General features: G+C 44.8%; 1 protein-coding gene across 1 annotated transcript in view; it reads right to left on the bottom strand.

Annotated features, from left to right (window-relative positions):
- The window catches only part of LOC121277133 (beta-1,3-galactosyl-O-glycosyl-glycoprotein beta-1,6-N-acetylglucosaminyltransferase-like), an 86,490-nt gene extending 69,035 nt beyond the window's left edge, over positions 1–17,455 (bottom strand). The window contains exon 1 of the mRNA XM_041186183.1: positions 16,963–17,455. The gene's annotated coding sequence lies outside the window, so the exon portion shown is untranslated. The remainder of the gene's footprint in view (positions 1–16,962) is intronic.
- Between the last annotated feature and the right edge of the window lie 3,990 nt (positions 17,456–21,445).

Here is a 21,445-nt window from a genome sequence, read left to right as displayed (position 1 = left end):
CAGGAATTGATTTGCAATTATGCCAAACTGACAATATAATGGCAGTTATATTATTATTTCAGTGTCACATGACCGCATGAAACATGATTCTCATAAACTTCAAACTGACTCAGACCCATCATATTTCCCTCTGAGAGCCAAAGATCTATTTAGTATTCTGGTAGCAGACATTCCCTAAAACTAATGGATAAAAACAAAAAAACTGCGGATGCTGGAAATCCAAAACAAAAACAGAATTACCTGGAAAAACTCAGCAGGTCTGGCAGCATCAGCGGAGAAGAAAAGAGTTGACGTTTCGAGTCCTCATGACCCTTCGACAGAACTTGAGTGAGTCCAAGAAAGAGTTGAAATATAAGCCGGTTTAAGATGTGTAGGGGGGGGAGAGAGAGAGAGAGAGAAGTGGAGGGGGTTGGTGTGGTTGTAGGGACAAACAAGCAGTGATAGAAGCAGATCATCAAAAGATGTCACAAACAACAGAACAAAAGAACACATAGGTGTTAAAGTTGGTGATATTATCTAAACGAATGTGCTAATTAAGAATGGATGGTAGGGCACTCAAGGTATAGCTCTAGTGGGGGTGGGGGAAGTATAAAAGATTTAAAAATGTTTAAAAATAATGGAAATAGGTGGGAAAAGAAAAATCTATATAATTTTTTGGAAAAATAAACAAAAGGAAGGGGGAAACAGAAAGGGGGTGGGGATGGAGGAGGGAGCTCAAGACCTAAAGTTGTTGAATTCAATATTCAGTCCGGAAGGCTGTAAAGTGCCTAGTCGGAAGATGAGGTGTTGTTCCTCCAGTTTGCGTTGGGCTTCACTGGAACAATGCAGCAAGCCAAGGACAGACATGTGGGCAAGAGAGCAGGGTGGAGTGTTAAAATGGCAAGCGACAGGGAGGTTTGGGTCATTCTTGCAGACAGACCGCAGGTGTTCTGCAAAGCGGTCGCCCAGTTTACGTTTGGTCTCTCCAATGTAGAGGAGACCACATTGGGAGCAACGAATGCAGTAGACTAAGTTGGGGGAAATGCAAGTGAAATGCTGCTTCACTTGAAAGGAGTGTTTGGGCCCTTGGACGGTGAGGAGAGAGGAAGTGAAGGGGCAGGTGTTGCGTCTTTTGCGTGGGCATGGGGTGGTGCCATAGGAGGGGATTGAGGAGTAGGGGGTGATGGAGGAGTGGACCAGGGTGTCCCGGAGGGAACGATCCCTATGGAATGCCGATGGGGGGGGGGTGAAGGGAAGATGTGTTTGGTGGTGGCATCATGCTGGAGTTGGCGGCAATGGCGGAGGATGATCCTTTGAATGCGGAGGCTGGTGGGGTGATAAGTGAGGACAAGGGGGACCCTATCATGTTTCTGGGAGGGAGGAGAAGGCGTGAGGGCGGATGCGCGGGAGATGGGCCGGACATGGTTGAGGGCCCTGTCAACGACCGTGGGTGGAAAACCTTGGTTATGGAAGAAGGAGGACATGTCAGAGGAACTGTTTTTGAAGGTAGCATCATCAGAACAGATGCGATGGAGGCGAAGGAACTGAGAGAATGGGATGGAGTCCTTACAGGAAGCGGGGTGTGAGGAGCTGTAGTCGAGGTAGCTGTGGGAGTCAGTAGGTTTGTAATGGATATTGGTGAACAGTCTATCACCAGAGATTGAGACAGAGAGGTCAAGGAAGGGAAGGGAAGTGTCAGAGATGGACCACGTGAAAATGATGGAGGGGTGGAGATTGGAAGCAAAATTAATAAATTTTTCCAAGTCCCGACGAGAGCATGAAGCAGCACCGAAGTAATCATCGATGTACTGGAGAAAGAGTTGTGGAAGGGGGCCGGAGTAGGATTGGAACAAGGAATGTTCCACATACCCCATAAAGAGACAGGCACAGCTGGGGCCCATGCGGGTACCCATAGCCACACCTTTTATTTGGAGGAAGTGAGAGGAGTTGAAGGAGAAATTGTTCAGTGTGACAAGTTCAGCCAGACGGAGGAGAGTAGTGGTGGATGGGGATTGTTCAGGCCTCTGTTCGAGGAAGAAGCTAAGGGCCCTCAGACCATCCCGGTGGGGGATGGAGCTGTAGAGGGATTGGACGTCCATGGTGAAGAGGAAGCGGTTGGGGCCAGGGAACTGGAAATTGTTGATGTGACGTAAGGTGTCAGAGGAATCATGGATGTAGGTGGGAAGGGACTGGACAAGGGGAGAGAGAAGGGCGTCAAGATAACGAGAAATGAGTTCTGTGGGGCAGGAGCAAGCTGAGATGATCGGTCTACCGGGACAGTTCTGTTTGTGGATTTTGGGTAGGAGATAGAAGCGGGCCGTCTAAGGTTGGGCGACTACCAGGTTGGAAGCTGTGGGAGGAAGATCCCCAGAGGAGATGAGGTCAGTGACAGTCCTGGAAACAATGGCTTGATGTTCAGTGGTGGGGTCATGGTCCAGGGAGAGGTAGAAGGAAGTGTCTGCGAGTTGACGCTCAGCCTCCGCGAGGTAGAGGTCAGTGCACCTGACAACAACAGCACCACCCTTGTCAGCGGGTTTGATGACAATGTCAGGGTTGGACCTGAGAGAATGGAGTGCAGTAAGTTCAGAGAGAGAGAGATTAGAACTACCTCTTTAACCAGGTTTAAGGTCACCTGCATCTACTTCCATGGCTCAGTGTCAATTTTTTTGTTTGGCAATGCTCCTCTGGAACACATTGGGGCATTCCACTACATTAAAGATGCTTGTTTAAATGCAAGTTGTTGTTATATAGATACATAGGTCTCACCAGAGGTGCACCACATTCCCCTAAGTGCACTCGTGACTCCAGAGTTAAAACCCCTGAAAACAGGATGGGGGTCCTGGTCCAGCATTAATCCCCGCCTGTTCAGGGGCTGTGGGCAGGACATTACATTTGCACTGCCTGTTGATTTCCATGATTGCTGCATGCAACCAGTGCTACTTGTGCTGTTTATTGATTGTTTGTACCAGGTGTAACCGTCACACCATGCCTGCAAAGATAATTGGGCAGTGGGCTTTGTATTTTTAACAAGGAAGCAAAGTGGAATAATTGGACGTTGTACTCTCTCACAATGGTTTCTGGAAAGTCGGGTGACTTCTATTTACAGGGCAGAATTTCGCCCTTGATAGGCGGGCAGGCAACCGATCCCCGCTGCTGAAAAGGGCCCCGCTGCTATTTTAAGTGGGCGGGCCAATTAACACCTGCCCAGCATGACGCCCGACAGGATGCGCTATGCGGGCAGGAGGGGGGATTCCCCAAATGCGAGAGTGTGCTTTCCACGCATATGCACGAGAGAGCACACATCTCCCTGAGACGAAGTGCTGCCTCAGGGAGATCACTGAAAATTTTTGAAACTTTAAAATTAGAAAAATAAAAATATCACTACCATGTCCCCCTCATGTGACAATGTTACAGGAGATGGGACATGTTAATAAATATCACAAAAACTTTATTAAAGTTTTTTAAAACCGATATGAAACCTCATCCCGCCAGTGGATGAGGTTTCATGTATTATCAGAAGCCCGCTGGGGCTCCTGGCCTGCCCGCCAGCCTCAAGGTTGGACGGGCAGGGTCTTTAATTGGGTTAATGGCCTCAATTGGCCATTGAAAGGTCGGCGGACGGACAGCTGATTTCGCCGGTCCCCCCGCCTTCCTGAATATTTAAATGAGGCGGGATGACATCGAGGGTTCCGCCTGACGTCATTTCGCGTCGGCGAGTGGGCCCCACCCCCAACTCGCCGACGGAAAAATTCTGCCCATAGTTTCTGGACAGACAAAGAGAAATGTTTAAGAAGTTAATTAAAAATGCAAATAGGTTTTCGCCATTCAAATTGATTCCCCCCCGCACCATTTCAATGGAATGAGTTTAAAAGACAATGGCTACCAGACCAGTTGGCACAATGAAGGTGGGATATCAAATAAGGGCTTTCAGTGAGCTAATCATAACTGGTTGTCTACCCCGCCCCCCCATTGTGTATCAATCACCTCGGTTACAACCCATTATGTGGACAATTGGACACATCAAAACTGCCATCACATGACCTGAACTAACAGGAGAGTGGGTTGACACCTTATTATTCCACAACAGAACCCAACAAGGTAGTCTGGGCCCAGCAGCATGGAGAGATTATCATCCAGCAAGAAGAAAAGAACCTTGCCTCAAACAGACAGTCATCTCAGGCAGTGAAAAGAGGACTAATTCATTTTCACCTGCAAGATTATAGAGATTCTCTGCAGAAGCTTGCCCATAATCTTGTATGAAAAACCCAGGAACCTCCAACATCCATTGTCTTCAATGAGCCAAGACAGAGAGTCTTTCAGGCCTGCAATGCTTTTCATCTTAAAGGACTAGTTAAGAACAGGTGAATTGTTTCTTGTTACTCTGAGTAATCTATGTGCATATTTCATCACTGGAACTCATATTTTCTTGTGTGAATGGGTGTCTATGTATTTGACAGAGTGGCTGTTTTGTTGTATTTACTTTTTCGGTGTTGTGTAAATAAACATTTATCCTTTCTTTGTTTTAAACTTCCAGCAAGCCTGTTCATGTCAATTCATTAAGGTCACAACACTCAAAATGTTTAAAATACCCCTTCTCAAAAAATATATCTTGTGGTCAACAGAGAGGTGAGAAAAAAGGGGAAAAATTGTCCCACCAAATCGCCCTGTCCATAACAGGGGGCTAATATCACAAGTGCCTAGCACTACTTAAAGGGGAGATGCATTGGCGCTGTTGGAAATGGTTATCATGAAATGAGTTGATTCCAAAGAATTTTGTCAAGGTGCCTCAACTGTGCAAAGTTGACCTGCTGTTTCTACAGGAGTAGAACTGCACCTCAGCTCCTACAGGCAATAGTCACGATGGTGGTCCCATGGGCCATCGATCTGGTCGGGAGGAAATGACTCACGTTCCTCCGGTCCGGCTTGGGTTTTCTGCTGCGGGGAAGCAACTTCACCATCTCTGAGGTTAAGGAGATGGTGGGCGGGCACCTCCTCATAGCAGACATAATGTACAAGAATGCCCTACTCTGGTTAATTAACGTGGACGCCCCGGCTCAAAAGAGCGAGCGGCTAGTGGTCTTTCAGCAGCTCCCACCTGCTGCTGGCGACCTCCAGGCCACTCATTCTGGGCGGTGACTTCAACTGCATCATCGATGCGGCTGGACGATCTGACAGCAGATTGGACGCTATGTCCAGATCCCTGATGGAAACAGTGAAGGATGCCAAGCTGCATGACATCTTCAGCAACCCTGCAGATGGAGCGTAGTGTAGATACACCTGGTCGTGGCCAGACGGGTCCATCCGTTGCAGGACAGACTTCCTGTTTGTGTCCCGTGCATTCACAGTCAGATCCACTGACGTCAAGCCGGTGTTCTTCTCTGACCACTGCCTCCTACTGGCTGACTGCCACTTACAGGAAGACCAGAGGGTTGGCAGGGGGAAATGGAAGCTGAACGTGCAACTGCTGACCACAGAGAACATTGAGGAACTCAAGAGGGACCACAAAGGTCAGAGAACCATGAAACCCCTCTTTGAGTCCCTAACACATTGGTGGAAAGTGATCAAGGAAAACATCAAGAGGTTTTTCATCCTCAAAGGCATCTAGAAAGTTATAAAGGAACAGAGGAAAATGTCCCGACCCAGAAAAACATGCAGAACCTGTTCTTGCTGCAGTCAATGGGGGTCAATGTCAAGGAGGAACTCCAAGAGGTGAACAGCCAGCAAGCCTAGCTCTCTGCCTCGGAGGCCTCCAAGATCATCTTCTGCTCCGGAGTCCGCTCTGTGGAGCAGAATGAGACGTGCTCAAGTTTCTTCTTCCAAAAGGTACACAGAGAGAGCTCTGTGATCAGCAGCCTGAAGGAAGAAGACGGCTTATTAAAGTCATCACAGTCTGACATTTTGAGGATCAGCAAATCCTTTTATGCCAGATTGTATGACGTGAAGCTCACAGAGTGGCCTCCCAGTCCTTACTGTCCTCTATCATGGAGGTCTTAGACAACCGTACACAGGAGAGTCTGGACAAACCGCTAACTCCTGATGAACTGAGTAAGGCCCTTGAGTCCTTCGAGAAGAGTAAGACTCCCAGAAGCGACGGCTTACTGGCTGAGTTGTATTCAGCTCTGTGGGACTGGATCACCCAGACCTGCTAGAAGTGAACGAAAGTATGCTTCTGGCCGGCAGCGTGTCAGTATCCATGAGGAAAGGCATCATCACCCTCATCTACAAGCACAAGGGGGAAAGGGAGGAAATTAGAAATTGGCAACCCATTTCACTGTTGAATGTCGACTATAAGATTCTGTCCAAAGTCATCGCCAATCGGGTCAAGTCCGCTCTGGAGTTGGTGATCCACCCTGACCAGACCTGCACTGTGCCGAGCAGGAAGATCTCTGACAGCCTCGCGCTGCTCAGGGATACGATTGCCTATGTACAGGACAGGGGTGTGGACACCTGCCTCATCAACCTATTTCCATTATTTTTAAATCTTGTATGCCCTCTGCTAGTCTTTCCACCCCACTCCCACTAGAGCTGTACCTTGAGTGCCCTGCCATCCATTCTTAATTAACACATTCGTTTGGATAATATCACCACCTTCAACACTTCTTTGTTCCTTTGTCTGTGACATCTTTTGCTTATCTGCTCCTATCACTGCTTGCTTGTCCCTACAACCACACCACCCCCCTCCAATTCTCTCCCCCCACGGCCCCCCCACCTTAAACCAGCTTATATTTCACCCCTATTCTAATATTCACTCAGTTCTGTTCAAGGGTCATGAGGACTCGAAATGTCAACTCTTTTCTTCTCCGCCGATTCTGCCAGACCTGCTGAGTTTTTCCAGGTAATTCTGTTTTTGCTTCGGTGTGGAGACAACCCACTCCACGACAGCCTGCCCCGCAGCCATAACACACTGTGGGTGGGCTAAACAAGAGCTGAGTAAGACTTCTGCCCCTCACTGAGGAGGAAGTCCTGCCCTCCGGAACTTCTAGCCAACTAATTGCCCGGCAGCCCCAAAAGCGTGTAGTGGGCGCTGCCAGGATTGCAAGAGGAGGAAGGAGGCCCATGGATCCTTGGAAATGGGCAAGTCCAGGGTCTTGGACAGGGATGGTTTGGGCAGGTCAGGGAGAGGGCAGGGGGTGGGTTTTAGGCTGCTGGCAGGTAGGAAGAAAGGCCGGTTCTATCTTAGGGGGGGTGGGGGGGGCACACACCAATTGACAAAGGGCAGCCCCTAAAAATAGAACCCACTTCCTTCCTGCCCTTTGAGGAGATTGTTTAAAAAAATCAGGCTGCCCACTCCCACCCGACTGTTCATGCCAACATTGAATGGCATGGGCAGCATAGTGTCAGGATCAAGACTCTTGGTAACAAGCCTAAATGACTCTTGATTTTCTATTTAAATATAGCAAGTGAACTGCTGACTTCAGCACTCACCCACTCCCCCTTATTACTGGGGTGAGCTCAGGGGTGGGAGGGAAGGTAGTGGGGTGGCATTTCACCTGCCACGCCCATTTTGCGTGCCCCCCCCCCACAACCCCCTCCGCTGGAAACACTCCCAGCAGGAGCATGTAAAATCTTGTGACACAGAAACTCTCCAGCCCTCAACTTGCTAATGATAAGTGACATTGAAGCTCATGGGGAATTTTCAAACATTACCATCCAACACATTTCCCTTTTTCAGTTGTACACAGATAAGAAAATCAAACTCCAAATTCTTGAATCTCATAAAACAACAATCATTCATCAAAATGAGCAACTTTCTAAACCTATATTATTTTTATTCATTCATGGGACGTGGGCTTTGCTGGCTAGTCCAGCATTTATTGCTCATCCCGAGGTGCCCTTGAGAAGGTGGTGGTGAGTTGCCTCCTTGAACTGCCGCAGTCCATGTGGTGTAGGTAAACCCACAGTGCTGTTAGGAAAGGGATTCCAGGTTTTTGACCCAGCTATAGTGAAGGAACGGCAATATATTTCCAAGTCAGAATGGTTAGTGACTTGGAGGGGAGCTTTCAGGTGGCAGTGTTCCCATCTATCTGCTGCCCTTCTCCTTCTAGGTGGTAATGGTCATGGGTTTGGAGTGTTGGTGAATTCCTGCAATGCATCTTGTAGATGGTACACACTGCTGCTACTGTGCATCCGTGGTGGAGGGAATGAACGTTTGTGGATGTGATGCCAATCAAGTAGGCTGTTTTGTCCTGGACGGTGTCAAGCTTCTTGAGTGTTGTTGGAGCTGCAATCATCCAGGTAAGTGGGGAGTATTCCATCACACTCCTGACTTGAGTCTTGTAGATGGTGGACAGGCTTTGGGGAGTCAGGAAGTGGGTTCCTCGTCACACTATTCCTAGCCTCCGACCTGCTCTTGTAACCAGCGTATTTATGTGGCTAGTCCAGTTCATTTTCTGTTCAATGGTAACCCACAGGATGTTGATGGTGGGAGATTCAATGATGATAATGTGATTGAACATCAAGGGGCGATGGTTGAATTCTCTCTTGTTGGAGATGGTCATTGCCTGACACTTGTGTGGCATGTATGTTACTTGCCACTTGTCTGCCCAAGCCTGGATATTGTCCAGGTCTTGCTGCTTTTGGACATGGACTGCTTCAGTATCTGAGGAGTCGCGCATGGTACTGAACTTTGTGCAACCATCAGCAAACATCCCCACTTCTGACCTTCTGATGGAAAGAAGGCCATTGATGAAGCAGCTGAAGATGGTTGGGCTGAGGACATTACCTTGAGGAACTCCTGGAGTGATGTCCTGGAGCTGAGATGACTGACCTCCAACAACCACAACCTTCTTCCTTTGTGCTAGGTATGACCCCAACCACCAGAGAGTTTTCCCCCTGATTCCCATTGACTCCAGTTTTGCTAGGGCTCTTTGATGCCTCATCAGGAAAATGCTGCCTTAATGTCAAGGCCAGTCACTCTCACCTCACCTCGGGAGTTCAGCTCTTTTGTCCATGTTTGAAACAAGACTGTAATGCAGTCAGGGCCTGAGTGGCCCTGGTGGAACCCAAACTGGGCATCAGTGAACAAGCAAGTGCCGCTTGATAACACTGTTGATGACCCCTTCCATTAGTTTACTAATGATCGAGAGTAGAGTGATGGGCGGTAATTTGCTGGGTTGGATTTGTCCTGCTTTTTGTGCACAGGACATACTTGGGCAATTTTCCATATAGCCGGGTAGGTGCCAGTGTTGTCACTGTACTGGAACAGCTTGGCTAGGGTCGCTGCAAGTTCTGGTGCACAAGTCTTCAGTATTATTGCCAGAATATTGTCAGGGCCCATAGCCTTTGCAGTATCCAGTGCCTTCAGCCATTTCTTGATATCACGTTGAGTGAATCAATTTGGCTGAAGACTGGCATTTATGATGCTGGGGACTTCCAGAGGAGGCAGAGATGGATCATCCACTCGGCTGAAGATTGTTGCGAATGCTTCAGCCTTATCTTTTGCTGGGCTCCATCATTGAGGATAGGGATATTTGTGGAGCCTCCTCCTCCAGTGAGTTGCTTAATTGTCCACCAGCATTCATGGCTGGATGTGGCAGGACTGCAGAGCTTAGATCTGATCTGTTGGTTGTGGTGTTGCTTAGCTCTGTCTATCACTTGGTGCTTTTGCTGTTTGGCACACAAGTAGCCCTGTGTTATAGCTTCACCAAGTTGATACCTCATTTTTAGGTATGCCTGGTGCTGGCCTGGCATGTCCTCCTGCACTCTTCATTGAACCAGGGTTAATCCCCTGGCTTGATGGTAATGGTAGATTTGAGGATATGCCTGGCCATGAGGTTACAGATTGTGTTTGAGTACAATTCTGGTGCTGCTGATGGCCCACAGCGCTTCATGGATGCCCAGTCTTGAGTTGCTAGATCTATTCAAAATCTACCCCGTTTAGCACAGTGGTAGTGTCACACAACACAATGGAGGGTATCCTCAATGTGAAGGCAGCATTTTATCTCCACAACGACTGTGCAGTGGTCACTCCTACCGATACTGTCATGGACAGATGCATCTGTGGCAGGCAGGTTGGTGAGGATGAGGTCAAGTATATTGTTCCCTCTTGTTGGTTCCCTCACCACATGCTGCAGACCCAGTCTAGCAGCTATGTCAATTAGGACTCGGCCAGCTCAGTCAGTAGTGGTGCTACCAAGCCACTCTTAGTGATGGACATTGAAGTCCCCCACCCAGAGAACATTCTGTGCCCTTGCCACTCTCAGTGCTTCCTCTAAGTGATGTTCAACATGGAGGAGCACTGATTCATCAGTTCGGGGTGGGTGTGGTAATCAGCTGGAGGTTTCCTTGCCCATGTTTGACCTGATGCCATGAGACTTCATGGGGTCCAGAGTCGATGCCGAGGACTCCCAGGGCAACTCCGCCCTGACTGTATACCACTGTGCCACCACCTCTGCTGGGTGTGTCCTGCCAGTGGGACAGGACATATCCAGGGATGCTGATGGTGGAGTCCGGGACATTATCTGTAAGGCATGATTCCATGAGGATGACTCTGTCAGGCTGTTACTTGACTAGTCTGTGAGACAGCTCTTCCAATTTTGGCACTAGCCCCCAGATGTCCATAAAGAGGATCGACAGAGTTACCATTGCCATTGTCATTTCTAGGTCAATGCCAGGTGGTCCATCCAGTTTCATTCCGTATATATGTAGTTTTATATATATATATATATATACCATATATGTAGTTATGTTAAAGTATATACTTTATATTTCACAGTCTGCATGGTTATTAATTCAATTCATGTTATTGAATTGCAGAGCAGGCTCTAGCGGCTGAGTGACTTATGCCTGCTCCTATTTCTTATGGGGCAGAATTTTACATTCCACTGCCAGCATTATGAGTTTGGGGTGTAGTGGCTGTAAAATTTTTCAGATGGGTTCCCACTGGGCTCTTGCCCAGCCCAACCTCGCAACAATTTTGTGCTTGGACGGCTGAGGTCTGGGGCAGCCCGCCCACCCTTGCCCCATTTGAGGCTCTTAGGTGGCCAATTATTGACCAATTAAGGGCCGTTTCCCACAAAGCCTCAATTTTCAGGCTGGCAGGAGTTCAGGGTCAGGAGGAACCCAAACGATGACCATACTCAGGCCTCGGGCCAGGAGGTGGAGGGTGGGGGGGCACCTCCAGAACATCAGGCACTACTCGTTCCACCTCCCAACCTCTCCAGCAACACTCCAGCCCCCCTACACGCCTCCCTGAGCCTCACCTCCCCACCCCACCCTGAGACACCCACACTTCCATGGCCCTGGACTCCTGGGGCTCTCTGGGGACTGCTTCTAGTCCCAGTCCTGTCCATAGCAGCTTCTGGCACTGCTGGGAATAGAGAGCTACTAGTCAATCAGATTGGCAGGCAGCCTTCTGAGGAAGGACTTCCTCCCGAGTGAAGGGCAAGTGTTCTGCCTCCTGCCAATTAACACTCATTGAAGGGAAACCCTACCATCCTAAAAATCGTGGCCATGATCTTGTGATAAAGAAGGGGATAATGCTGGCCATCATGGGACAGAGCGTGGTTGAGGTCGTGGCCACTGGTGGCACTGCAGGGTTCAATGTGAGTGCACCTGCATTCCTAATCCTCCTCTCTCTTCCAGCTTCTCCTTCATTCTACAAACTTGTGATTCACAAGGTGCAGATGGTGTAAGCATGGACCTCTTATTTCTTCTCCTCCCATCACCACAACAGTCATCATCCATCTGATGAATGTGCTGAGCCAGCGCAAACATTTGTTGGCTTAGCAATGAGTGTATGCTGATGGAATTAGCATGCCACAGAACCTCTGAGTTGGTGACCTTTTCCTGCCAAGAGATGCCTAAGATACATCTGAAACAGTGAAGATGGAAACTGTTCAGCCTTTCCTACTGCATAGCTTATACTGTCCAGGTCTCACCACTGTAGAGGGGTGCGCTGGAGAACGCAGGTTTGGTGGACTCGCAGTTTGGTGTTCTCAGTCAGGTTGCTGCAGTTCCACACTCTCTTACTCAACTTGAACATAACACCTGCAGCTTTTGTGATGCAAGTGTTGATTTCAGCAGCAAATGACAGATTGCTGGTGATTGTGGAGCCTAGATATGTGAAGCTATCAACAACTTCCGGTGTCACATTGTCAATGCTGATAGATGGTGGTATGATCATTCTGGACCATGACAGTTGTCTTTCTGATGCTGATGGTCAAACCAAACTCTTTTCAAGTGTGGGTGAGTCTGTCCATTTGCTGCTGGAGGCGTCCCTAAGTAGGGAATGCCAGTGTGGTATCGCCAACACAGAGTAACTCTCTGATGGGGACTTGGCGCACCTTTGTCTTGGATGTCAAGCGAGCAAGGTTGAACAGCTTTCCATCAATTCTGGAATGTAACTAGACACCCTCTGTAGATGTCCTGGAGACATATGACAGTAGCAAAGATACAAATATTCCAAAGAGTGTTAGTGCCAGACCACAGCCCTGTTTGACCCATTGCTGATATCAAATGGTTCCGATGTTGCACTGTTGCCCTGCTGACACTATCTATCATGTTGCCATGGAAAGAGGAGATCACATTGAACAGCTTCAGCAGGCAGGCAATTTTCTCCAGCAGCTTAAATAGGCTGCCTCTGCTCACATGATCAAATGCCTTGATGAGATCGACCAAGGTAACATATAGTGGTCTCCCTTGTTCGCGGCATTTCTCTTGCAGCTGCCAGATTAAGAAGATCATGTTAATTATAGGTTAGATGTGTTCAGGATCTGCAGTCTGACAGGGGCAAGACGGGCAAATACTTTTCCCATGATGCTCTGTGCTCTGCAGGGAAATGCCTCGATGGTGCTGCAATCACTGCGATCACCCTTGTTCTTGTACAGTGTCACAATCTTTGTGTTTTGCTTTCAATGAACAAACTTCAATGGTTGCATGCTAACCGTGGGGCATCACCAGGGAGTGATCAATATCACCGTCAGTGCTGTGGAAGATGTGTGTGTTGTGAGCGTTTCTCCATTATCCTAGCCTCTGAAGTACATGCAGTGCCAATCTCTGCAGCGTGGCCATCAGGTGGCCATTTAAGAGCCGTAATAGCCCCAAGGGCTCCCCAGCACACTGTAAAATGGGAGACAAATTAGGGGTAGGTGGAAAGGCAGTGACAAACCATTGCATCTTATGAGGCCCCTCACTTTCAAACACACCGTCAAGAGACCTGTAAAATCCAGCCGTACATCTATTACTTTGATCAAGAAAGGAAAACCTCCAAAAATATCTACAATTGCATCAGCAGCATGAACAAATCATCCAGCAACTAACCTGTATGGATTTCATGATCCTTTAAACAGCTTTAGTGGGGGATCCTTTACGCCCTTTATTATACTCACCAACTGTAAACAGCAGCATGCTGGTTAGAGTATGCAGTTGCAAAGTGGTGGCAATGGCTTCAAATCACATGGCATGTAGCTCTGCAAGCTACCTGCAGTTGTTAGGAATGCACATGCAAATCACTTTATCGAGACAGCATTCTGTGCACTTTCCCATCAGAAGCATGCATGTCAAACCATATTTCAAAGACCGCATCATGCAAAACAGGAGCTACGTTGCGCAATTTAACCCCCTTAGTCTCTCATCTAAAGGTGACTATGAAATTTCTCCTCTTCAGAGGCACAGCTCCTCAAACACTGATTGTAGGTCTGAGGATGTAACTTTTCGGAGGAAATAATGACATACTACAGGAGAACTTAGAAGAAACTTAGTAAGATCAAGAAATGGAAAAACATTTTAAAAGGGAAAGAAATTACATAATAAGTTAATCATATAAATAATGGTTATGACAATTATGTTTAGGAATTTGATTATGGCATGAATAGAAATAAGGGATGTGATAATATGTTTACATATGTTTACTACATTGAAGGCACCATATACAAATGACCGTTGTTGTCAGGGATGGGCAAACTCTTAACTCCTCAACACCTGGAGCTGAGGTTATACTGGATGAACAAATTTGTCTGGACTTTGCAGTCAGCAGTAAAGAAATAGTACTTGCCATTCACTATGATGAAGCTGCCCACAGTTTCTGAGTGGAGATTTGCTCCAGTCAGGCTTCTAATCCGATGTGGTGGCATCTTTAGTGGTTTTGTGGCATGTGTGAACGTGGCAATCAACAGTGTAGTTCTTCAACCAAACAAACTGAAGAATTCTCAGACGCAGAGTCTAAACAAGGAGGTATAATGTAGAATATTCAATTAAGTAAAATGGAAAGCTGTTCAGCCTTGCTCGCTTGACATCCAAGACAAAGGTGCGCCAAGTCCTCATTAGAGAGTTACTCTGTGTTGGCGATACCACACTGGCATTCCCTACTCAGGGAAGCCTCCAGCAGCAAATGTACAGAGAATGAAAGAGAGGAAAGAAAGATGGGATTAAGGGAGGGTGATTAAAAATAAAGCAAAAATAAATACTTTTTTCATTTTAAATCTTCAACAATAATTAAAATTTGAAGGAATATGATTCCACACTTGTAAAACTAAATTTTCACAGTCTGAGAAGTTGTTTGGCAATAATTAAGACTTATCATGCTGTTGAAAGTTCATTTATGCCTGAATTCACTAGTGCTAACTTAGTCTGGTATGTACAGCAACCTCACGCCCTTACATGGACGTGTATTTCAATCCATTGATGAGATACCAGTGGAGCAAAGCTTTGGGAGGAGCAGGGCAAATTGGACCACAACTTCCAGATTTTCATGTTTAATTGAGTATGTGCAGACTTCAGAAGTTGCTGCCTGATTTACTCCATAATAACGGTGGCCACTGTTAGGCTTGCCTTTATTCTTAATGAAAAATCCAGGCCAACGTTGATTAAATGTGGAGTCAATGTGATCTAATTTTAATGGCTTGAATCTTCCCAGCAGTGACAATGACAAGCAGATTGTCGCTGTGCTCTTAAATTCCCCCAAGTCGATGCTGCTGTGCATTTCTTCCAGGGTCTTCTGATCCCAGCTATCACAGAAATATGCAGCACAGCATCCCTGGGGAACTCCTTCGGAGCAGAATAAACTTGGGGGAAGACAGGACATGTCCCTTTTTTACAGGGGTAGCTGCTGTTTGGTAAGTTTAAAGATCCAGTATTTGATTGTTATTGAAAGGATGAGTGAATGGGTGAGCGAATAATTCACTTTTCCAGTAGAGATGACTTCCACAATGAGATGAGCACTCAGAGGCAAATTAGTCTTGCAGGCAATGGTTCAGAAATCCAGAAGTTCCAATAGAAACAGCGTAGATAGGGGTTAGGCATTCACATGGACCAAGCCCTTGTTCTGAGCTGCTGCTTAATTGATGGAAGATGGCAGTGTGCTTTGCAGCTCCACAAGGCAATGTAACTGGTTATCCCAGCTAGGGGTGGGGGTCATGTGATATGACTCCCACCTCTCTACTTTGGTTTGGACAAAAGATGTATATTCCTTTCACACACAAAAACAAAAATTGCTGGAAAAACTCAGCAGGTCTGACAGCATCTGTGGAGAGACATGTCTATTCCTTTGTCTGGATTCTTGAGATGGTTAATGTTTCAACCATTAATAATTTCAAAAGAGGTTTTGGGGTAACTTGTCTTATCAAGCCAGTTGTCCCTGTTGGTCAGGCCTTGGCCTTAGAAATGTAAATCATTCTAAAACGTACAATACAATGATCACTGTCTCCTAAATGTTCCCCCGCTGACATTTGATCTACTTGGCCCACTTCATTTCCAAGAACCAGGTCCAACAATGCATATTTTCTTGTTGGATTGGACACATACTGCTGTACAAACTTTTCCTGAACACAATCTAGGAACTTTTTCCCCTCTACGCCCTTTACACCATCACTGTCCCAGTCTACATTCAGCTAATTAAAGCCACCCATTATAACTATTAAAGAGAAACAAATCGGTTACTTGTAGCTTGATGGGCACCACTCGGCAAGCATCGGGCCAGGCGAGGAGGCAGAGTCTCCATGAGTTACCGCAACCCGTACAGGGATTAAACCCGCACCACTGGCGTTGATCTGCATCACAGTCCAGCCAATCGAGCTAACTGATCTCCATGTTCCACATGCATCCAACAATGTATATTCTCAAACAAAAATAAAAATACTTGTAAAAACTCAGCAGGTCTGGCAGCATCTGCGGAGAGGACAGTTCTGTTGAAGAGTCATACGGACTCGAAACGTTAACTGTGTTCCACTCCGCAGATGCTGCCAGACCTGCTGAGTTTTCCAGGTATCTTTATTTTTGTTTTGGATTTTCAGCATCCGCAGTTTTTTGCTTTTATCTTAATGTATGATCTCATTCCTGTTACCAGAAGGGTTAACATTCAAGCTTTTTGAATTGATTGTCTTAATTTTCTTTTATTGTTGTGGCTCCTGGCTTGGCATTTTTAAAATGACTTTGTTAAAATGCAGTTTCACCTATAACGCAGTCTTGAGATATGGACCCTGTGGACTATGTTATAGCGGGATCCCAGTGTATATTGTAAGACAGCAATTTTCCTTAAAACGTAGAAATAGCTACAGGCAGGCATGAAAACCTTCATTCGTCTAACCCGCCTAGTCACAGTACTTCCATGGTGCATTTCCAATAACCAACCTTCTTAAAATTCATCAAATTTTCTTGCTCCACTATTCAAGTCGGTATTGTTATATGCTCCCTATACTCACGACCTTACAGGTCAAAGAGGAAGAGCTGCTGAGCAGCATCGCGGGAAATCGTCTGATCATATATTCTATTGACCATATTTTTTTAAAAAATGTCAAAAAGCGATTATTTAAACTTCAAATAATTAATCAAGGGCTGAACACATCTCTGGGTCCGGGAAAATACAAAAAAACGGAGATCAATATATGCCTGTGTATTTTGTAAAAGCTGTAACTGTGCTGCTTCGATACAAAGGTTCGGCATATGGACTGTATTCAACTTAATTTGTCAAGATTACTGTATTGAAATTGAAATCACTGTGGCAACATTGAAAGTTTAAAAAACGAGCTGAAACAGGAAACAACTTACCAACAAATAAACGCCTGTGCGGTTTTGCAGCTCATCGCGTCTTCCCCGTCAGATCGACGAAACAAGAGGTTCATGTTGCTCCTTTCGGCTCCTTAGGTAAGTAAGGTTGCTGGTGAGAGCGCTCAGCGGCTGCGAAATAAACCCGTTGGCAGACTGGAGAATACCGGTGCCGACAGTACGTTTTCTCTGGGGCGCTCTTTCTGTTCTTGCGCTGTTTCTTTGCCTGGGCTTCTTCTCGCAGTTGTCTGCTACCCCAAGGGTACCTGATGGTGGAACTGGAGCTGACTGGAAGTGATCAATAGTCAGTTAGCAAGAACACTTCCCCTTCTCGCTTTTCAGCTCACTGCTGCTGCGTTTGCGAGTTTTCTACTTCAACACGTGTGGAGAGCAGTTGGGCGCCCCCTAACTCTCTCCAACTCCTCACAGCAACGTCTGTAATGCAATGACAGTGGAAATAAAAGATGATACAGCAGCACGAACCAGATTTGGAGTGTAGACTTTAAAGAGGAAGCCAAATTCTGTTGATGAGGATGAATCAGCAGAGTCCACATTAGGAAACTCATAAATATAGATGACGCTTTATTTGACATTTTACCTGATAGTGGGTGGCAATGAGAACAACTAATCCAGTGTTACACTAAAAATTGACCAACATTTTTTGCCTGGATTCAGAGATCGCAATAGACTTATGATATTAATTGGCTGGTACAAGATGCGTTTACATTTTTTGATTGTGCTTGGCTGACTTTTTTAGCTTTTGAATCATGCTCCAAAACGATTTTATTTGTGTATATTAAATGGCAAAGGCAGGAGAAGCAATGGTAAAAACAAGTGTCATAACGACAGTCTCTCAAAATTAACTCTGGCCATTGCCAAGGTTGGAGAATCTGGACTAAGCTTTAATACATTCTATTCACACCCAACACAGGGCAGTGGACCAACACTATTTCTGTAAGATGCAATATGAATTCACTGCACTTGTAAATAGTCCTAATCACATTTACACACCCTGTTCCCACATTCCCTCAAATCTTTTTCCTTCATCCGTCTATCCAATATAATCTTGCCTGTTGACATCGTTTCTGCCTCCACCACCAGTTTTGGAAGTGAATTCCATAATCTCACAACTCAACTCTATGAAGATATTTTTCCTGCTCTCTGTTCTAAGTTTCTTATATTTAATCTTGTGTATTTGGCTCTCATTCTAGGCTCATCAACCACTGGAAACAGTTTGCTTCTCCTGTATCTATCCCTTGCCTCTCAACTACAGCCTCCTATCTGCTTTATCCCCAACACCTTTGCTTTCTACATCAACCCGCCCTTACCCCTGCCAGTGTGATGGGAAAGTTTTCTCATGTTCCCACCCACCTATCTCCCAATGAGCTCCATTTGGTTAATGCTGATGTGGTTCATTAATCCACATATTATTTCTGACATGCAAGTAATAATGTAATTCTTTCTGAAATTTACATTATCACATTTAACACAAAATTCACAAAATATTAGCAAAACAAAAATGTGCATTATGGAAATTTGCTATGACTACAAATTTAGCTTCTGGATTTATGGTTATTATTCCGGTGGTTTACAAGTATTCCTTCTTTCCTTTTTTATGTCTATAGACAGATAAATTTTCTCATAAACTATAGGAATTACCATTAAGTGACATATTGGAACATTGACAGGCAGTTTAACAATAAATACTCAGTCATATATCCTTCGCTAAACATTATTCATATTTTAAGTGTAGAAGCATTATTGTTAGTTGCTAACGTAATTGGCAATCATGATTTATTGCTGAAACTTGCAATTATAACTAACATTTTTTTCCATTAATATATTGCTTGAATTTGACATTGATCACTTTTACTTCACAGGAGAATGTTTCTATTGGTTTTCATTGTGCTGCATTTTCTATTCAAACATTATGATGCATTGTCAGAATGAACTATCCTCATTTAATTTCTTAAAACAAAATTGTCCTCTGACTGGGTTGGATTTCAAAAGAGCTGTTAGTTGCCAGTTTTCATGAAAAAATCAAGTTGAAAATGATAGAGCTATAATCCTGAAAAATATGCACAACACATTTGATCCAATAATTCAGAGTAAGCTGACATAGTAATGCCAAGTGTAAGACCACATGAAAATCAATAAACCAAACATAATAATTAGTAAGAGTGAGGAGAAGGAGATGGTGCTTGTGCCATACTATTCCAGCTCTCAGCATAAGAAACAAGTTGTGTATAATAACATCATTCAATACTACAATTCATTGATTATAAAGGAAGCTGCAGAAAATGGTTCCAAGGTAGGTTTTTCTGTGTTAATCTTATTATGTTGGATAATTTTGAAACAGTGGAGCCTAAAATGAAAGTTGACTTTCTTTAACTAAACTTCAAAATAGATTCCAGAGCTCAGCTCTCTCTGCAAGAATCCAGATAGATTCTTTGATTTGTAGATGTGTTTGAACATTGTAACGTGTTTCTATGAGTCAATAAAATTATTGTCCATTTGAAGGAGTATTTTGTATGTAGACTCCTGCTCATGTCCATCAAACATAGAAATGGTTTAATTGATGGCAAGTGTTAAGGTGGGTAAGCTTACAATTAACAGCAATATATCCCAAAAATTTGAACCACCAAGAGAGTTTAGATCTTACAACCTAAAACCATTCTATGAAAACTAAATGTGATGTGACATCGGTGGTCAGGATTTAGCAATAATAAACACACTATGAAGGTCCCTTTATTAAAAGACCACTGAATATGACTTACTGTCATCCCTATAGTTCTCAGCTTCCTACAATGCACTGTTTGGTAACCTTAGTTTTGTAATGATTAAACCTTGAAATTCTGAAGACAAGTTCATTTACTGCCATGTGTTGATAGCACATTCTTATGGGCTGCTCCATTAATATGACAAATGCATCTATGGTTGCAAATGAGCAAAACCAATCTCATTCATTGTGTGTGGCCAAGATTATCTTATTTCTTTCTACTTACACATATATATTATTGATATATAACATATATATATATTGTGTATTTGTGGTTCTCTTCTCTAACCATTCATGAATTTTTTATATCTCTCTATTTGTGTGTAGCTGTTGTGAGGGACTAAGACCTCACACTATATTTTTATAAAATATATAAGACATAAGAACATAAGAATTAAGAGCAGGAGTAGGCAATTCAGCCCCTCGAGTCTGCCCCGCCATTCATTACGATCATGGCTGATCTCATTTCGGCCTCAACTTCAATTTCCCGCCCTCTCCCTATAACCTTTCAACCCATTACTAATTAAAAATCTGTCTATCTCCTCCTTAAACTTATTCAGCTTTCCAGCATCCACTGCACTCTTAGGTAGTGAATTCCACAGATTCAAGACCATTTGGGAAAAGTAATTCCTCCTTATCTTTGAATTAAATCTACCACCCCTTAGACTAAAACTATGGCCCCTCATTTTAGAATGCCCCACAAGGGGAAACATCCACTCCACTTCTACTTTATCTATCCCCATTAGCATCTTATATAGCTCAAATTAGATCTCTTCTCATCCTTCTAAACTCTAGCGAGTATAGACCTAAACTGCTCAATCTCTCCTCATAAAACAAGCCCCGTATCTCTGGAATCAATCTAGTGAACCTCCTTCTGAACTGCCTCCAGTGCAACTACAAGTAAAGGGACCAAAACTATGCACAGTTCTCAAGGTACGGTCTCACCAATGCCTTGTACAGATGCAACAACACTTCTCTATTTTTATACACTATTCCTTTAGCAATAAATGCCAAAATTCCATTTGCCTTCCTTATTATCTGCTGTACCTGCATAATAGCTTTCAGCAATTCATGCACGAGGACACACAAATCCCTCTGCACTGAAACATTCTGAAGTTTCTCTCCATTTAAATAATAAGTCGCCTTTTTATTCTTCCGACCAAAATGGACAACCTCGCACTTATCCAGGTTAAACTCCATCTGCCAAATTTTGGCCCATTCACCTAACCTGCCCATATCCATTTGTAAATTTCTTACTTCTTCATTGTAACTTACTTTCCCACCTATTTTGGTGTCATCTGCAAATTTAGCTATAATACCTTCTATCCCTGAATCCTAGTCATTAATACAGATTGTAAATAGTTGGGGCCCAAGGACCGAACCCTGTGGCACCCCACTAGTTACAGCTTGCCATCCAGAAAAAGACCCATTTATCCCAACTCTCTGCTTTCTGTTGGTTAGCCAATCCTCTATCCAAGCTAATATGTTACTCCTAACTGCATGTATTCTTATCTTGTGTATTAATCTTTTGTGCAGCACCTTATCAAAGGCATTCTGGAAGTCTAGATACGTTACATCTACAGGATCCCCATTATCCACTTTGCTTGTTACATCTTCAAAGAACTCTAGCAAATTAGTCAAACACGATTTACTCTTCATAAAACCATGCTGACTCTGATGGATTGCATTTTGACTTTCCAAATATAT

Source organism: Carcharodon carcharias, chromosome 4 (assembly GCF_017639515.1).
Source record: "Carcharodon carcharias isolate sCarCar2 chromosome 4, sCarCar2.pri, whole genome shotgun sequence".
NCBI lineage: Eukaryota > Metazoa > Chordata > Chondrichthyes > Lamniformes > Lamnidae > Carcharodon > Carcharodon carcharias.
Note: the sequence above shows the minus strand (reverse complement) of the source record. Positions and strands in the feature narration are given on the sequence as shown.